The 17,524-nt window shown below is 32.4% G+C and overlaps 1 protein-coding gene across 4 annotated transcripts in view; it reads right to left on the reverse strand.

Moving 5' to 3' along the window:
- Positions 1–17,524, reverse strand: part of LOC127876533 (protocadherin gamma-B4-like) — a 194,205-nt gene that overhangs the window by 40,857 nt on the left and 135,824 nt on the right. Inside the window, exon 1 of one of the 4 annotated variants that reach the window (XR_008047918.1) lies at positions 8,177–8,443. The exons of 1 other annotated variant lie outside the window; for it this stretch is intronic. The gene's annotated coding sequence lies outside the window, so the exon portion shown is untranslated. Of the gene's footprint in view, positions 1–8,176; positions 8,444–16,083; positions 16,156–17,524 lie in introns of those variants that run through there. 2 more of the 4 variants (XM_052421827.1, XM_052421824.1) reach the window with 2 other exon arrangements.

A 17,524-nucleotide genomic window follows, 5' to 3' on the forward strand; every position in this document is an offset into this window, starting at 1 on the left:
TCAAAGTTATAGGTGGAAGCACTTTGATTTAAGAGCAAATGTAAAGGTTTTAGCACGACGCAGACAGCAGACGTCGAGCTGGCTTAATGACAATACCCCGGGTTTGCTCCGAAAACATCAGAGCTAAAAATCAGCAACACTACATAAAAGTGTCATGATGTGAAGAAAATATCTTCTTCTTTTTTTAAATCATGATCTCATGTAAAACATACACTAATGTTTATGACATCAGGTGCAGTTGTGCCATGATGCGTACTATGTGTTTGCTGCACTGCAATTTTTGACATTCAATCATTCATTTGATCTGTGAAATATGTTTAAAAAGATATTCTCATCTTAATTGAAATAAATTTAGTGTATTTATCTTGTTAAGTATTTACTTAGAACAACTTTTTACTATAATTTTGGCTCTTTAAAATTCATACCAAAATATTGTCTAAAATTGGTAAAATATTTCTCCTTTAATATTGCACGGATATGATTACTAAGTACTCTAACCTCTTTGCTTGACAATAAAATAGCTTTATAAGAGTTTTTGTGGTTTGCCTTTCAACTGTAAATTGTGGGATCATTAGTGTAATGTTGCATGAAATGGACTAAAAGCTTTAACACATTCACAACAGCTTTGTCTATAATTCTTATCACCGAATCATAACAATAGCTAATATTTTGTAAAACAGTTAACACAAGTGCAGAAAGGCGTGACAAACCCAGCACAGTGTCCAATGACACACTGCAAGACGTAAGTGTTATGTTAAATTGATAGTAAAAAATATTGCAAGTAAAATATTTGAATCAAACATAGTAAAATATAACTATCAGTAGTATAAATATTTTGTATTACTTAACTTCTTTGGATTTAGATTCGATTTCTTTCATTTTTTTATGCACCAGATTCTATTTTAACAGAATAAATACAATTACATTATTATACTAAGAGGTCGAAATTGTTTAAGACAATGTTAAAAAGCGTTCCTTTCGCCCATAGGGATAAAGAAAGAATCTCCAGGATCCACATGGAAAATTTTAATGAAGTTCTTAAGGAAGCCAGGCTCAGTTAAAATATCTATTCACAGAAGGACCCATATGAAGTCTGGAGGTTGACTTTTCATAGTAATTCACTGTTAAACCAAGTCATATAATAAGAAGTGGAACTGAGAGGCTAGAGAAAACAATATTAAAGTGGAAACCAAAGGATATGCTACGCTTTTATGTGACATCTAAAGCATTAAAGGCCAGTTCAAACCTTTCAAGTACTGTATAGGATTCCAAAATAATTACCCATTTCTACACGCCATCCTTTAGTCTTAATCACAGAAAACCTATTGATTGTATTGAAACTTAAGGCTATGCTTAAGTTACTAAACAAGATCCTAAAACTGTACGCACATTTTCATGGTTCATCTATCTCTTGTGGTGTCTTCTATTACCTCATCAATGACAGACGCCACCCTGACACGCTGATAAAGAAACTCATTTTAAAGTCATTTTGATGCTAATCTTGCAATGCAATACATAATGAATTTCAACCACACTTCTTCTTTTCGGTACATTGTTTTAGTTAACTAGTATTTTGTTATTTAATTGTTAAAAGGCCCTTGTTCACTTTAATGTAACCTAATGGTGATGACTTTACTCCAGCATGAAAAGAAATCATGAGTAACTGGGTCGAGAGGTTGGCCGAGAGGTTGGTCCGTGAGTGAGGTGTCAAAAGATGTGGTAAAGATATCACAAAAGATATCCCTGATTTTAAAGATACGCTTGCCTTTGATTAACTATGAGTACTAACTTGAGTCATACTTTCTTGTTTACCTGGTTGACAGTCATGAAAAAAAACTAAATATTTATAAATATAACATCAGTTGTTATTAAGGTTAAGTTAAATACAAACAATTAAATTATAGGAAAGATGGCACAGAACATCTTAGGATGGATATGACTTTTTCAAACATGAATGTTCATTAAGCATGTGTACAATTAATACAAAACAAATTATTTTTACTTAAAAATGAACATACAAGTATGCATTCTTTTTTAAGTATTTTTCATGTTTGTCTTATATATTACTCAATTTAGTTTTCTCCCTTGCTTTTTTATTTGTTCTCTTTAATCATTGGGCAACAAAAACCAACACTAACTTAAACAAATAAACATTACAAAAAGAACAAATAAAAATCTATTATACAAAACATACAGGATACATAAGAGTTGTTTGTACATGTATAAGCAAATTAAGAAAACTGCCCTAGGTTTTACTGACAACCAACACCATAATGGCAAAACTCTATTAAAATACAGTCATCAAAGTAATCTTATACCAGTACAAGATATGTAGATTTTGTTACAAAAAACCCAGCCATTCTCAAAATCTATTATACTACTATACTATTGTTTTTTATTTCATTCCATTTCACATGTTCATAATTTGAAACAGCATTTATCATTTTAAAGTTACTATTAATTAAACATGTTATTGATGTTGTCAATCATTTACTTTTATGACTGATTGTTAAAAAAAAAGAATAACATTTTCTATATTAAAAAAAGTTGGGTGGTATTAGCAAAGATTTGTTTAATGATTTTTGTGTAAGCATACTTTTGTTTTTAATTCCAGATGTGATTCCGTTCTTTATTTTCCAAATAAACCATCATGATCAAAACACATTTCAATTATATGTTGCCATCTGAAAAATAAGTACTTTTATGCATACACGGCAAAAAAATCTTTGAAAACAAATATGTCCATCTTGATAATGTTCTTTATATTTTATCATCACAAAATGATTAAGTGGGGAACCTCATTGCAGTCAAAGATTGCTCTTAAATTGAAATGACACAGCAACTGAAAAGCAAATGTTAGCCAAACATTTTATTTCTGACAAAATTATAACACAGTAAAATAAATACCTCCATTTAATTTTAATAATCCACCTTCAAGAAGAAAATTCAGTTCCAAAACTGTTCACAAAAACCTTTTTCATAAGCCATATATTTAATTTTAAATGAAATATCCATCACATTTGTAAATTCATGCAGTGATATCGAAGAACAGGTGCTCATATAACAAAAATAAACACTTCCAAGTTGTCAAACTGGCATTCAAAACCTCCTCTAGAACTTTTAATGTCTGCCAAAACAGGTTATTCAAATTGTAATAAAATGTTTAATTATATTTTAAAATACGATCTTTATCAGTCAACTGTTACAGAATTGCAACTTGCTTCAACCGTTTACTTTGACAAGCTTCAGTAGACCTCAATTAATGAATGCCCGCCTCAATTAATCTGATATCTCTCTAATAACACAATAATCCAAAACAATTGCGACATTGTCCATTTGATTACATTTGACTTAATAATGATCATCGGTTAGACAGACTTTGTTCAATATACATTATGACAAAGTGCACAATCATGCTATCAGATGTAATTGGATTTAATTGAATGATATTCAGAAAGGTCTAAATAACAGTGATTGTCAAAAAATATGCACAATACAATTCTGTGCAAAACCTTTTTATGTTATGTATCAAATACTGCGCTTGTATGCAGCCATTTTTAATATATTATAGATTAATAGATTATACTTTGAATTTACATAAATGTGACACTGCTGATACTATAATAACAATTAGGATATGGAAATCTGCTGCAATCATATTACTATGGAAACCTGTGACAAGTGTCTGAATTAAAGTCGCAAGCTTTAAGCATAAAAGAAGCCATGACTCATTTGCACAAGTATAATATGAATGAAGTATTAAATTATATTACTACAATTGTCATAATTCAGTGATAGGCAATGCACCACGAACAGGTGTTTTTATCCTTGATGGTAAGGTGCAATATTTTGTTACTTGGCTGTGCTTGATTCTTTATCGGAAAATCAAAATCTAATAGATTAATTTGATCTTTATCTCTTGTGATCAAAAATAAACACTGTTTGACAAACATGAATCAAGATTACACCTTATCATACTAAAGACATGATTTTATCGGTGTAATATCCGGTGATCCTGAAAAATTGTAGCATTTGCAAGAACAAAACATAGCAGAAAATCTGACTGACGGATTTGCATAGATTAGCAAAAAGGGGTCACAAAGATTTTAGGTGGAGTTTAATGACTTATAATAGACTTAAACGGATCTCGCAAAATCTGACCGTATTATTTTTATATCTTGCGTCAATCAAAACTAGAATATCAAATGAAATTCTTCCATGCTTCAATATCACCATGAACACAAAATCATAATATCATTTCATGTGAATATCTTAATTCCAACAATTTAATAGTTTGCCTTTATTAGCCAACATGAATTTATTAGAATTCTGAAGAAAAAGAAATGCATACATTTTTTTCTTAAGTAAATATGTATAAAACAAGGGCTGTTTGTAAAACATGCATGACCCCCATATGGGCTGTCCGTTATAGTGGCAGCCATTGTGTGAATACGATTTTTGTCACTGTGACCTTGACCTTTGACCTAGTGACCTGAAAATCAATAGGGGTCATCTGCGGGTCACGATCAATGTACCTTTGAAGTGTCATGATCCTAGGCAAAAGCGTTCTTGAGTTATCATCCGAACATCATTTTACTATTTCGGGTCACCGTGACCTTGACCTTTGACCTTGTGACCTCAAAATCAAGAGGGGTCATCTGCAAGTCATGATCAATCTACCTATGAAGTTTCATGATCCTAGGCGTATGCGTTCTTGAGTTATCATCCGAAAACCATTTTACTATTTCGGGTCACCGTGACCTTGACCTTTGACCTAGAGACCTCAAAATCAATAGGGGTCATCTGCAAGTCATGATCAATCTACCCATGAAGTTTCATGATCCTAGGCCCAAGCGTTCTTGAGTTATCGTCTGACAACCACCTGGTGGACGGACCGACCGACAGACCGACATGAGCAAAGCAATATACACCCTCTTCTTCGAAGGGGGGCATAAAAAACAGTAATAAGAGTTAATTACGTCAATTAATACCTGAGCAATAATATGAAGTATCCTCCAAAATAATCATAAAGCATATAACAATATAGCTTTTCTTGTAATAAAATTCATTAATTTCATTTGGTCAGTGAGAAGAACGGACACTGTCAATACAAAAGTGACGACAAATGGATATTCTTGCATATGACCTGACCACGACAAATGGATATTCTTGCATATGACCTGACCTTTGATAATTATTTGCATAATATTGAACTGTGACTAATGAAATAACAGCCTCATTAGCACGTGCCCTTTGTAATAATGTGATGTTCCTATTATGCAAATTTATGCAAATAGACTTTTTAATTGAATTGCAACATCAGGAGATTCACTCAGTTAATAGCTCAACTTGCTTTAGGCTGCATGATACAATTTTGGGCGTAATGTCTGATTGACTTTACTATTAGTTCATTTAGAAGAAGATTGGCAGCCTGTGGGCCTGAAAGGAACCGTTTAATGAGTTTGAACCGATTGGGTAACTGATCCCTTTATGTATTTATTGAATTAATTACTTTAAACAAAGGCTATGACAGTGTTCTACAAAGACCCCTTTTTGTGTCCTGAAATGTCTTTGGCTGCACATAACGGAAAGACCTTGAGTATTAATTAATTTCTTTATTTCATGCTAAAAGGTTTTATTTTCATTTTGAATTCAGATTTGCTAATCATTTACATTACGATAAAATATTAATTACAAGTTGCCATAATTTTTGTTAAATTTCCTTGTGGATCACTGTAAATAATATTGTTTGCATTTGTTTTATGAAAGAAAAAAATCACCTGATAAAATAACTTTTTTAGATCTTTCTTTTTTCATCCATGCATTTAACCAGATGTAATTAATCGTTTTTTTTCTTTTCTTTTTTGTCTCTTTCAATAACAGATGTACAAATTAAGTTTGCACAAGAAAATGTCCTTACGTAGTCAATGTTAACTTGGCATTTCTCTGCAAACAAATGTGTGTCTGTAAATGTAATTGACAAAATATACAATTGTCTGCCTGAATAAGGTTTTGCCATCCACACAAAATCAACATAGAAAATTGTAGCTATGAGAATTGCATAACAAAGGCACATGCAAATAAAAAGCAGTCTTTATCAAAACATTTTCATTATTGAAGCTTCTTTCTATAAAGCCATATAAAACAGTTGTTCCTCCCAGTTTCTATTCTTACAATGTTTATTTTATTCCTGTTAGATCAATAATAAATAACTCTTCATTCAAATCATTGAAATAAAGTTCACAGTTTTTTGTAACGTTCAAATAATATTATCTTGTGAATCAATATATGCAGCTCTAAGGGTGTACTTGTGCAATTAGATATACTGTCACGCTTTATTTAATATTACTCAATGACATACATTTTCCTTTCTATCTATTTGTATATTCACATTTAAGTTTCCATTACAAAAAATACTGTTAGATAGTTCCAATCGGTTGTTATCAAAGCACTGACATCTATTATACTAAATCAAATTGAACAAATCGACCATTGATTCAGTTAATATTGAAATTATTAGTATTGTTTTGAGCATGCTGTGCTTTGAGAAAAAGTAACATTTAGCTGCACATATTAACCCTTTCAGTGCTGGAACCGAATTTTGAAGGCCTTTGCAAACAGTTTGGATCCAGATGAGACGCCACAGAACGTGGCGTCTCATCAGGATCCTAACTGTTTGCTATTCTTATAGTATTCTTTGAAATAAATCGAAGAGAATGCTAATTTTAGAAATTCAGCAGACAACATTTTAGCAGATGACAAATTTCCCAGCATGCAAAGGGTTTAATGTTGATTCATGTGGTACATGTACAAACAGATACATAACGCTTCCCATTATTTGGTGTCTAACCATTGCATCACATTCTAGCATATTTTTTTCTCAATTCAAAGTGGAATTAAAAGAAAATGATAATTAACAATGATAAATATTTCAAAACATGCAATTTTCTTGCTTTTTAGTGGTTATATATTACTATTTTAATTGACTAGACTTGAATAATTGTGGGAGCATCATTTTATCGGTTCAATTAATGAGCAATTTCACGCTCAGTTTATGAAATATCACTCAACAACCATTTAATATGTTGTCTAAAATTGAAGAGAAATTATGGAACACCTTTTTTTAATGCATTTAAAGAATTAGTACTAACATGGCTGAATCACAATCATTGTGCATTTCAAACTTCTTAATATACTCTTATATAGTGAAATGTATATTCATAGAAAATTAAATGACTAATAATGATATACCATCTGGAGTATTAAATGTTCTGATCAGTATAATGGACAAGATAAAAACACACGTGCAATGCATTACAATAGTAACTTGATCCCATAAAAATGAAACAAAAGTATTTGTTTTCTTCAAGCATCTGAGTGAATCCGAATAAAATATTCAAACTTGTAGACACACTTTAGACCATTTTTATATTTGCGCTATGATGCATCATCATAAAAGTTATTGCTCAAATTATGAACTCTACGCACCATTTGAGATGATAGCAATCTGAAATTATGGCCTTTTATTGCCAAAATACTATGGTGATGATGAGTTTCGCAGGCTTTTGACGATGTCATTAGAGTCATAACAGTATAATTGAGTGTATAAAATCTATCATAGTGCCTTATGAAGACATCATTGAGGAAATTTTGCTTGCTAACATCCCGTAGCACCAGTGCTTACCCAAAATTGCAAAAAATTAATGATGTATCGGTTGAACTGTTTGCATAGAGTATTACCAAATACAAAGGTTTCAAAGTTTGAAAACTCACTCAATAACAAATTGCTAAATTTTACAAAAACTTATTTGGCGTGAGTTGTATATTTTAATAAACTGTTTTAATAACAAACGCAACAACTGCATTCTATTTTTTAACATCTATTATCTTACTGTTTAATACATAAAAAATAAAACAAAATAATAATTCATCAATAAACAAACTCCTTAACATAGGTATTATAAATTTTTCTACTAATTATAATATAAATTATTATAATAATTTAAATAATCAAATGTAATAAAATATTAAAATAATTTTACTTTAATACTTATAATTATGATCATAATAATAATAATTATTATTATTTTTACATACATTTAATAATAATAATAATTACTATTATTTCTTTTGTTGCTTATAACATTCATTAATTCTTTAAAACATGAATTCTTACCTTTATTGAAGTATCTCCAGCATCATTACCCAAAAGTATGGCTGTTACATGCACACAATATTAACATATATTACACAATAAAGTTCAGTCCCGCAATTCAGTCACAGTTTTACTAAATGCATCAACTGAATTCAGTCCAGATGAATGCAAAACAAATTAAAGACAGACAAGCCAAATACAAACAAATGATTTAATGAAAATTAGAATTGCTTATTCATGTATAGATACCCGGCACAAGCCTATCACTGACAGCATTCACTATCTGTGAGTTCACGCTACAGTGAGAAGACTGATCATACAGACTCCGCCCCCTGAGTTAAGTTCAGTGTATCATATGGGCAGATGATGAATTCTGATTGGCTTGCAGGCTGGCTGCTGAGTCTGGATCAATACATGAGAAGAGTTATCCTAGACCATCAGGAAGAACCACAGAATTGATTTAAATAGTTGCAAATAACTATTTTGTCTTCTGAAAAAAAGCCTTTCAGAAAAAAATACTATTGTTATATTGTTATGTGAAAATGTTAAGCAAAAAACACAATTGAAATGATAAACAAACAGTAAATGATGTTGAAATATATACTTCAAATTATGTCAGATTTTAATATGGCAGATATCATAAAAATATCCAATTCCTAAAACTCGGACAACTGCCCAAACCAATCATATATTTTTGGATTAACATGTTCTTGCATCGAATGCAGCACTGAAAAATGAAGTTCACAACATTGAACATCAATAATAAAGAGGCAAATTATAACACAATCCTATATCCTTGTGCCAGTTTACCTATCCAGTAATAGAAATATCAAATTATAACAAATATCTTAAAAACTTTAATGATATTTAAATGACAGGGCTAAGTATAGCTTTTAAAATATGAGATACAAATCAGTTTGAAACGCTTTTTACCGTGACATTATTACATTTATAACCAAATGTTACGCAGATGCATTTGATTTATAATGAATTATTTAAATTTGTCAAGTCGCTTCGGAAAGTTACATCAGGTATTAACGAATTGTATGCCTGAGCAACTATGTCTGTTTTGTAGATTACAATTTAATGTGTTTCTAATGTTAAACCATGCAATTTATGTTAGCTATCCATGTTCAGGTATAAAAGCGTAACAAATGTGTTTCCACCCACTGTTTTTGCAATAAAATGTAAAGGAATACATTGATTTATATCCTTAACGTATGCAAAAAGGATTTTAAATCATAAATGACAGAGGTCGGTGAGGAACACTGCATTTATTTTTGTTGGCAGACACAAAGGATAATATGTAAAAGTAAAAACCTGCCTACTTTTCAACAGCTTTTTCCCATAATGCATGGGCCACAAATGACTTGTTATAAAATATAATGTCCTTGCTCCTGTCATATAAAAATCTTACAACAATCTAAAGTTACAGCTCAATTAAAAGTTACAGCTCAATTTTGTAGGTGAGAAAAGAAATAATATTTATGGTTATTTATTATGAAATCAACCACGTTATCAGCATCTGATGATAAAAAGAAAAACTTAAGCAATGAATACTATTTCGTAGTAAAAATGATGACAAAATGCATCAACATATAAAACACTATAACTTATATAGAAACCATATATTAATGTGATGATAGTAAAAATTGATCCAGGAAATTTGATAATAATGCAAACAAATTCTACCAAAATGGCAAAGTTCGTCAGGAAAAAAAATCCATGGACTAATAGCTTTTAAAACAGTAAGGACAGGAAACATACATTGTATAATAATCTGGCCTATAAGTATGATTTATTGCAATAATTAAAGTCCATGTGGATTGCTCACTGGTTTGTGAAATCAGGATCACATTTGTTGCTCAAATTATTTTGAACCAAGTTGACAGCTCCTATATAGTTGTCACTTTTGGGGTTTCATCAAACTTTTATTCTCTCAGATGGAAACGCAGATAAAACTCATAAAGATCTTATTGCCAGTAATAAATTAGAATTATTGTTATTTTCATAAATGTCCAGTGAGTGAAAGAAATCACCCATTTATAGTAATATATATTAAGACATGTGTCCATTGCATGGGCACAGATGCCCCCATATTCCAAAACTTTTGCGGAAATTACGACGATGACTGGTAAGGATGGGTGCGCAAGTGTAGGTTCTCTGTTTCGATCGATTTATTTACTTAATGATTCTTAATTATTGCTGTTTGCAAGTGTAGGTTCTCTGTTTCGATCGATTTATTTACTTAATGATTCTTAATTATTGCTGTTCGCAAGTGTAGGTTCTCTGTTTCTATCGATTTATTTACTTAATGATTCTTAATTATTGCTGTCGCAAGTGTAGGTTCTCTGTTTCTATCGATTTACTTACTTAATGATTCTTAATTATTGCTGTTCGCAAGTGTAGGTTCTCTGTTTCTATCGATTTACTTACTTAATGATTCTTAATTATTGCTTCCAACACAGGTCCCGATTGCCTGTGTTTGTGCCTGTCTGGTTACCATTGTCTTCATTTCTCGTTCTCTCCCTACATGTATATCTGCTGTCCTAACTTTATGGCGGTGACACTCGTCGATGAATTCACCTGCAGCCGCCATCTTAGTGTGAATATGGTGCCGAGGTGTATAACTCAAAACGATTTGAAAATAAATCAATACATAAATAACAACTACGAAAAAAGAATGAGAATTTAATAATAATTGATAAAAACACAGATTATGAGTTTGTTTCGGTTTTTCTAAAGTTATTGTCAGATCTATTTCGTTTCCGTAGAGGTAGCTTATGTCGTCCGTTTGTAATCTCAAATTTGATTGGCTGACGGGTTCAAGGGCTTATTCTAAACATAAATGCTAGTAAAGCAGGATTTTTCTGCTGCAGCAAAAAAAAATGCTGCTCGGGCAGGAATTTTGCTGGTCAAGCAGCATCTACATACCCTAGCATTTAAATGCTGCTCGAGCAGCATTTTTCTGCTGTAGCAGAAGTTAAAGTTTTGACCCCTTTGGTGCGCGATATATATTTTTTTTTAATTTGTTGCCATTGCAGGAACAAAATGAAATGACGTTCATAATCTCCATATTGCCATCTATCCATGTTTCAAGCTTCATGAAACAAGGGCTGTTTGTAAAACATGCATGCCCCCCATATGGGCTGTCCGTTGTAGTGGCAGCCATTGTGTGAATACGTTTTTTGTCACTGTGACCTTGACCTTTGACCTAGTGACCTGAAAATCAATAGGGGTCTGCGAGTCATGATCAATGTATATATGAAGTTTCATGATCCTAGGCATATGCGTTCTTGAGTTATCATCTGAAAACCATTTTACTATTTCGGGTCACCATGACCTTGACCTTTGACCTAGTGACCTCAAAATCAATAGGGGTCATCTGCAAGTCATGATCTATCTAACGATGAAGTTTCATGATCCTAGGAGTATGCGTTCTTGAGTTATCATCCTGAAACCATTTTACTATTTAGGGTCACCGTGACCTTGACTTTTGACCTTGTGACCTCAAAATCAATAGGGGTCATCTGCGAGTCATGATCAATCTACCTATGAAGTTTCATGATCCTAGGCGTTTGCGTTCTTGAGTTATCATCTGAAAATCATTTTACTATTTCGGGTCACCGTGACCTTGACCTTTGACCTTGTGACCTCAAAATCCATAGGGGTTATCTGCGAGTCATGATCAATCTACCTATGAATTTTCATGATCCTAGGCGTATGCGTTCTTGAGTTATCATCCGAAAACCATTTAACTATTTCGGGTCACCGTGACCTTGACCTTTGACCTAGTGACCTCAAAATTAATAGGGGTCATCTGCGAGTCATGATCTATCTAACGTTGATGTTTCATGATCCTAGGCATATGCGTTCTTGAGTTATCATCTGGAAACCATTTTACTATTTAGGGTCACCTTGACCTTTGACCTAGTGACCTGAAAATCAATAGGGGTCATCTGCAAGTCATGATCAATCTACCTATGAAGTTTTATGATCCTAGGCGTATGCGTACTTGAGTTATCATCCAAAAACCATTTTACTATTTCGGGTCACCGTGACCTTGACCTTTGACCTAGTGACCTCAAAATCAATAGGGGTCATCTGCGAGTCAAGATCAATGTACCTATGAAGTTTCATGATCCTAGGCCCAAGCGTTCTTGAGTTATTATCTGACAACCACCTGGTGGACGGACCGACAGACCGACCGACAGACCAACCGACAGACCGACCGACATGAGCAAAGCAATATACCCCCTCTTCTTCGAAGGGGGGCATAAAAATATGAAGAAATTTTAAAGTTATCGCAGGAACCAGAATAGTGTGACAGACAGACTGACTGACTGACGGAGTGCAAACCATAAGTCCCCTTTCGTTTCACTGGTAGGGGACACAAATTCACTGCTACTAATGAAAAACATAATAGCTTGCATATTCACTATCACTACAACCATGACTTCTTACTTCATTGCTATTACCTCTATAAACATTGTGTTTTCCATCTCTGCTGTTATATCAGCATTTTAATGTTTCTGCACATCTTCTACTGAAGTCCGAAGCATTATACACCTTTTTAAGAGTATATATATTAATTATAAGTTCTATATCAGATGTTGTGTTGATGTTCTACATTTATTTTGTATTTTAATTTTTAAACAGTCTTTAAAATAAAATTAAAGGTAGAAAGAAGTAATAAAAGCATTGTTTTTAAATTAATATCAAATATTGCTGTAATTAAAAAGGGCTAGGGATACCAAGCTGGTGTCACTCCGGTGGATTTTCCCCACCCACCTCTCCTGCTCAGCACCATGTTTAAATCAGGGCTGTTTACAAACATACACATTTTCCCATCAAATCTGTTTGAAATCAGTATCATTATTTCTGATCACTGTTTGGTCCCTTGTGGGACTTGGTGACTCTTCAGAAGCCCCTAATGTAGCAGGCATCAAACAATCATCTTACTGCAATCTAGATGCTTCAACAGGTGTTCAAAACTTGGGACCCATTATTTCGGAGGAAAAAATGGACCCTAAACTCTGGAGGGAAACCCTTGGCATGCAGCTAATTTTGACGCTGGTCGCTGCAGAGATCAATAGTGAAAAATATTGATATAGAAAACAAAACTAAATTTGAGCGTATTTATTCATTTGAGCATGTTAATTAAACATAAACTCAAATTGATTTGTAAGTGACATTCTCACAAATTAGAGTGCAAAATTGCATTCTGTGCATGCACAAAGGGGTGTCTGACAGAAAAAATTGGGCAAGTAATGTAGCATTTTTTAGAAAACAATACATTAATAGTTCATGCATTTATCTCAAGTATCAGGAGTTAAAATTTCAGTATTTTTGAAAAATACAAAGCATTGAAATGGGTATCTTCTTAATTAGCTCATTGGCTAATCCCACAGTATTTATTTAGCAGGTTAAGGGTTTATATTTGGTTAGAGATACCAGCATTCTCATCCACAGCATCCCATTTAAGAGTAGTAATTCACAGATACTGTCATCGGCTGGTGGCCATTTCACAGCCATATGTCAACTGAAGATGGTAGCTGGCGCTAATCAAACATGGGCCAAACAAATGTTACCCAACCTACACTGTTTGTTCACAAGAAAAGGTTTGTACAAAAGCAAATATGAACCTCAAACATACTTCGCCTTCAGTTTATAGAAGCAGAGGAAGCCATTATCCAATTTCGAAATTTGAATGCAACGAAGCCCGCAGAATGGTGGCTGTTGAAAGATGATTTGTAAACAGGCGGAGAAATAAGTGCAAACATGGGTTGCATAATAGTTAATGTAATGGTGTTATGATAATATTGGAGCTAGTTGGGGACAATAAATAAATCTTTTAAATCAATTAATTCTCAGTGTTTGGTAAAACTGTAATTGTTTGAAAATGATAACAAAGACAATATTTGATGGTGGCAAAAATAATTATTACATTTTTCTTCTCATAATCGGTGTATGGGTATTCAAGTCAGAGGGGACAGGGGTTCAAATCATGGTCATGAATATCAAATGATATTAAGAATACATCCGAGTAATAGCTGATTCAAGTATGTCAATGTTTGCACTTTGGTATGAATAATTATTAAAACTAAAATCTTCCACACACAAAATCTTCTACTGCAAACTTACAAAGTATGTCTTAAATTTTAAAGGATTTATATAAAACATGTTACAATAAAATTACAATTTTATGCAGTTTTTTATTATGCTTGTTATGTTAAAAATTTATAGGACAGACTTATTTTGGGGAAGATATTGTCATTAGAAATGGAGAACAAGTTGTTTTCAGAAATTACAAACCTAATTTTAAAATCAGTAGATTATTCAAACGTGTATATTTTTATATCTGAAGTTTATTTGAAATGATCATGCATAAAAAATGCATTAAAAGTGAACAGTGGTCAATGTTGAGGATGTGTTTTAATGACTAAATCATCATTCAGCTGATAGCATCCAAATAATACAATTTCGGCTAAAACAATTTCAGTTACCAGTGTGATTTCTTAGATGACAATCCATTAAAATTACCCATGCATGATCAAAATGATGGATGACTAATTTGCTTTCATTTTAATGGATTATTATAAAATATCAATAATCATCTTTGTTTTCTCTTTATTTGTATTTTTCATTGGTACATTTTTTCGAAAACCCTAGGCCACATGGGAAAGGTAACTGAGTACAGATACACAAAAAAAAAACACCAATTATCTGATATCAACATTTACTTAGGGCAATAACATTATAAAATTAAACATCATTTTACCTTAAAGTTTTCAATAATGACAAAGAACCCAATAGCCTATGTTTGTACAATGTATGTTTATAACAACATATAGATATGTTCTGAAAATGCTTTTATCATCCAACACTGGCACACTCAGATTGTCATTCCTATGGATATGCCTTTATGTTGTTGACATGTAATTAATGTAGAAAAACAACAGATTTTGTATTAATTACACAGTATTTATGATACATTTATGAATTTTGAATGGAATGGTGCCCTGAAAAACCAATTTATCTGATTTAAATCATCATCTGAACATTACAGAAAAAGTGATGAATTACAATAATGCTTTTTATGGCAGCTTAATTAAATATTTTTGAACATATAGATAAATCTATTAGATTTTAAATTACTATGAGATTACATATGAAAATCATTTTCATGTAATAAACATATCCTACACATTTACATAAGAATTTACTGACTTATAAGGTGTAGTTTAATTGTTTTTAAGTTAAAAAAAAATCTGTACATTAAAACATTATATCCTTCAATAATTATCTATTGTCATTTAAGACAAAATTATCACATGCACATGGTTACCACGAGAAGAAATAAGATATAGTAAATGTTCTGTCACCTACAGCTCCATGGTATTGAATACTAATTTAATATCTTTATTTAAATACTTGGTAACTTTCCAATTTGCTAATTTGTTGATCCCTAAGTCAGAGAGGACAATGAACAGTAAATGACTTTGTTAATGTGCCTGTGCATATAGACCACCATTGTACAGATTTATAACTCTTTCAGTGCTGGAACCAAATTTTGAAGGCCTTTGCAAACAATTTGGATCCAGATGAGACGCCACAGAACGTGGCGTCTCATCAGGATCCAAACTATTTGCCATTCTGATAGTATTCTTTGAAAAAAAATCGAAGAAAATGCTAATTTTAGAAATTCAGCAGATGGCATTTTTGCAGACGACAAATTTCCCAGCATGCAAAGGGTTCAATGTATCAATAACAGCTAACAAGACTTACTAAGCACTATTTCATACTTCTGAAAGAAAAAGTAAAACCATTGATCCAAACTCTTACATTATAGTTAAACTGAACTAATTAAATGAATTGCATACTGTAAATTATGGACGTTGCAATGGCTTATGGGATATGATGTCAACCTTTCAATCCAGAGATCCTGGGTTGAATCCTCAGTTTGGAAGCAATTCTCAAGATCTGCCTGAAGGACACAGATACTGGACTTCATGTGAAACAAACAACACAAAGAGTGTTGCAATATGCCTAGACTTTCAATACAGTTAGCCCAAAATAATTAGATTGAAAATATTAACTGTTTTAATTATTTTGTTACCTAAGGACATCTCAATCAATTGCAAAAATATTCATTAAAACACAGTTTTTTTTTAATCAGTTAACACACAGTGGGAAAAAGTGATACCCAGGTCAGGTGGCTGCACCTTCAACCTTCTACTGACTGATATACCTTGGTACTATCTTCTCCAGAATTACTCAGGCAAAACATCATAAATCCTCTGATGTACCACAAACATTTTCATGGTCAATTTCACAATGGATATAGCATTTCCATGAAGACATTCTTTGCCAGCAAAATTCTATCAAAAACACCTGATGTGGCTCTACTGCATAATTGTTTGAAGGACATGTCAGGGGGAGATAGGAGTAGATAAGTCTTAAGTTTCAGAAATATTTGAAGGCTCCAGATGTTATTTATGACTTTAGAGAAGAATTTACTTGGAAACAAATATGCTCAAATATTGTTTAGTAGTAAGAGAGCATATTGTGTAGCAAAAAAAAGTTGCTGTGCTTAATAAACGCTGATGCCCCCAGTAGACACTTTATCAGTATCAATTCACCGACCCATTTGAATAACTATAAGTCCAAAATAAGGTCAATGTCAAAGTAAAAATGATGTCAAAAGGCGTTATTGTGCTCAATGTTCAATGGAAATATCAAAGCTTTTTTTTATCTTGTATTCATGTCAATCAAAAGGTGATTTTCGGTTACCTAGAATTTTTAACCTTTAGATTAGTCCAAAAGAAGTTTAATGTTAAAGTCAAAATGAGGTATGGGAGATTTCTTTGAGATAAGTGTGGTCACAATGCAAGTATCCAGCTATATAGCAAGCAGTACTGGTGTTAGACAAAACAAGTTATTTGGGGTTAGGCAAGATTTCTTAACTTCTTAACAAGTCCTAATGAGTAGGTTAATGTAAAGGTTTAAATGAGGTACTGATGAATGTGTGTTAATAGTGTTAATAGGCGACATTCATGTAAGTATGATAGCTTCATAGCAAGGGATGCTGATGTTAGCCAAAGCCCTTCATTTTTTGATAAACAACAAAGTGGGACCTTTTGAATTAGTCTTAGTCTAAAAGGAGATCAAGGTCAAAAGACAAAACCATTATTTATGTGTGTACTCAGTGTTCATAGATAACATACCTGCAAATATCAAAGCTTTGTAGTAAGCAGTATTGATGCCAGATGAAACTCATCTTTTTGATCTATCTAATGCTTTATGCCTCTTGGAATTAGTAGAGTCTGGGGGCATAATAAAGGTAACAAAACCTTAAATAAATACAAG

The sequence above is a fragment of the Dreissena polymorpha genome, chromosome 4 (assembly GCF_020536995.1).
Source record: "Dreissena polymorpha isolate Duluth1 chromosome 4, UMN_Dpol_1.0, whole genome shotgun sequence".
NCBI lineage: Eukaryota > Metazoa > Mollusca > Bivalvia > Myida > Dreissenidae > Dreissena > Dreissena polymorpha.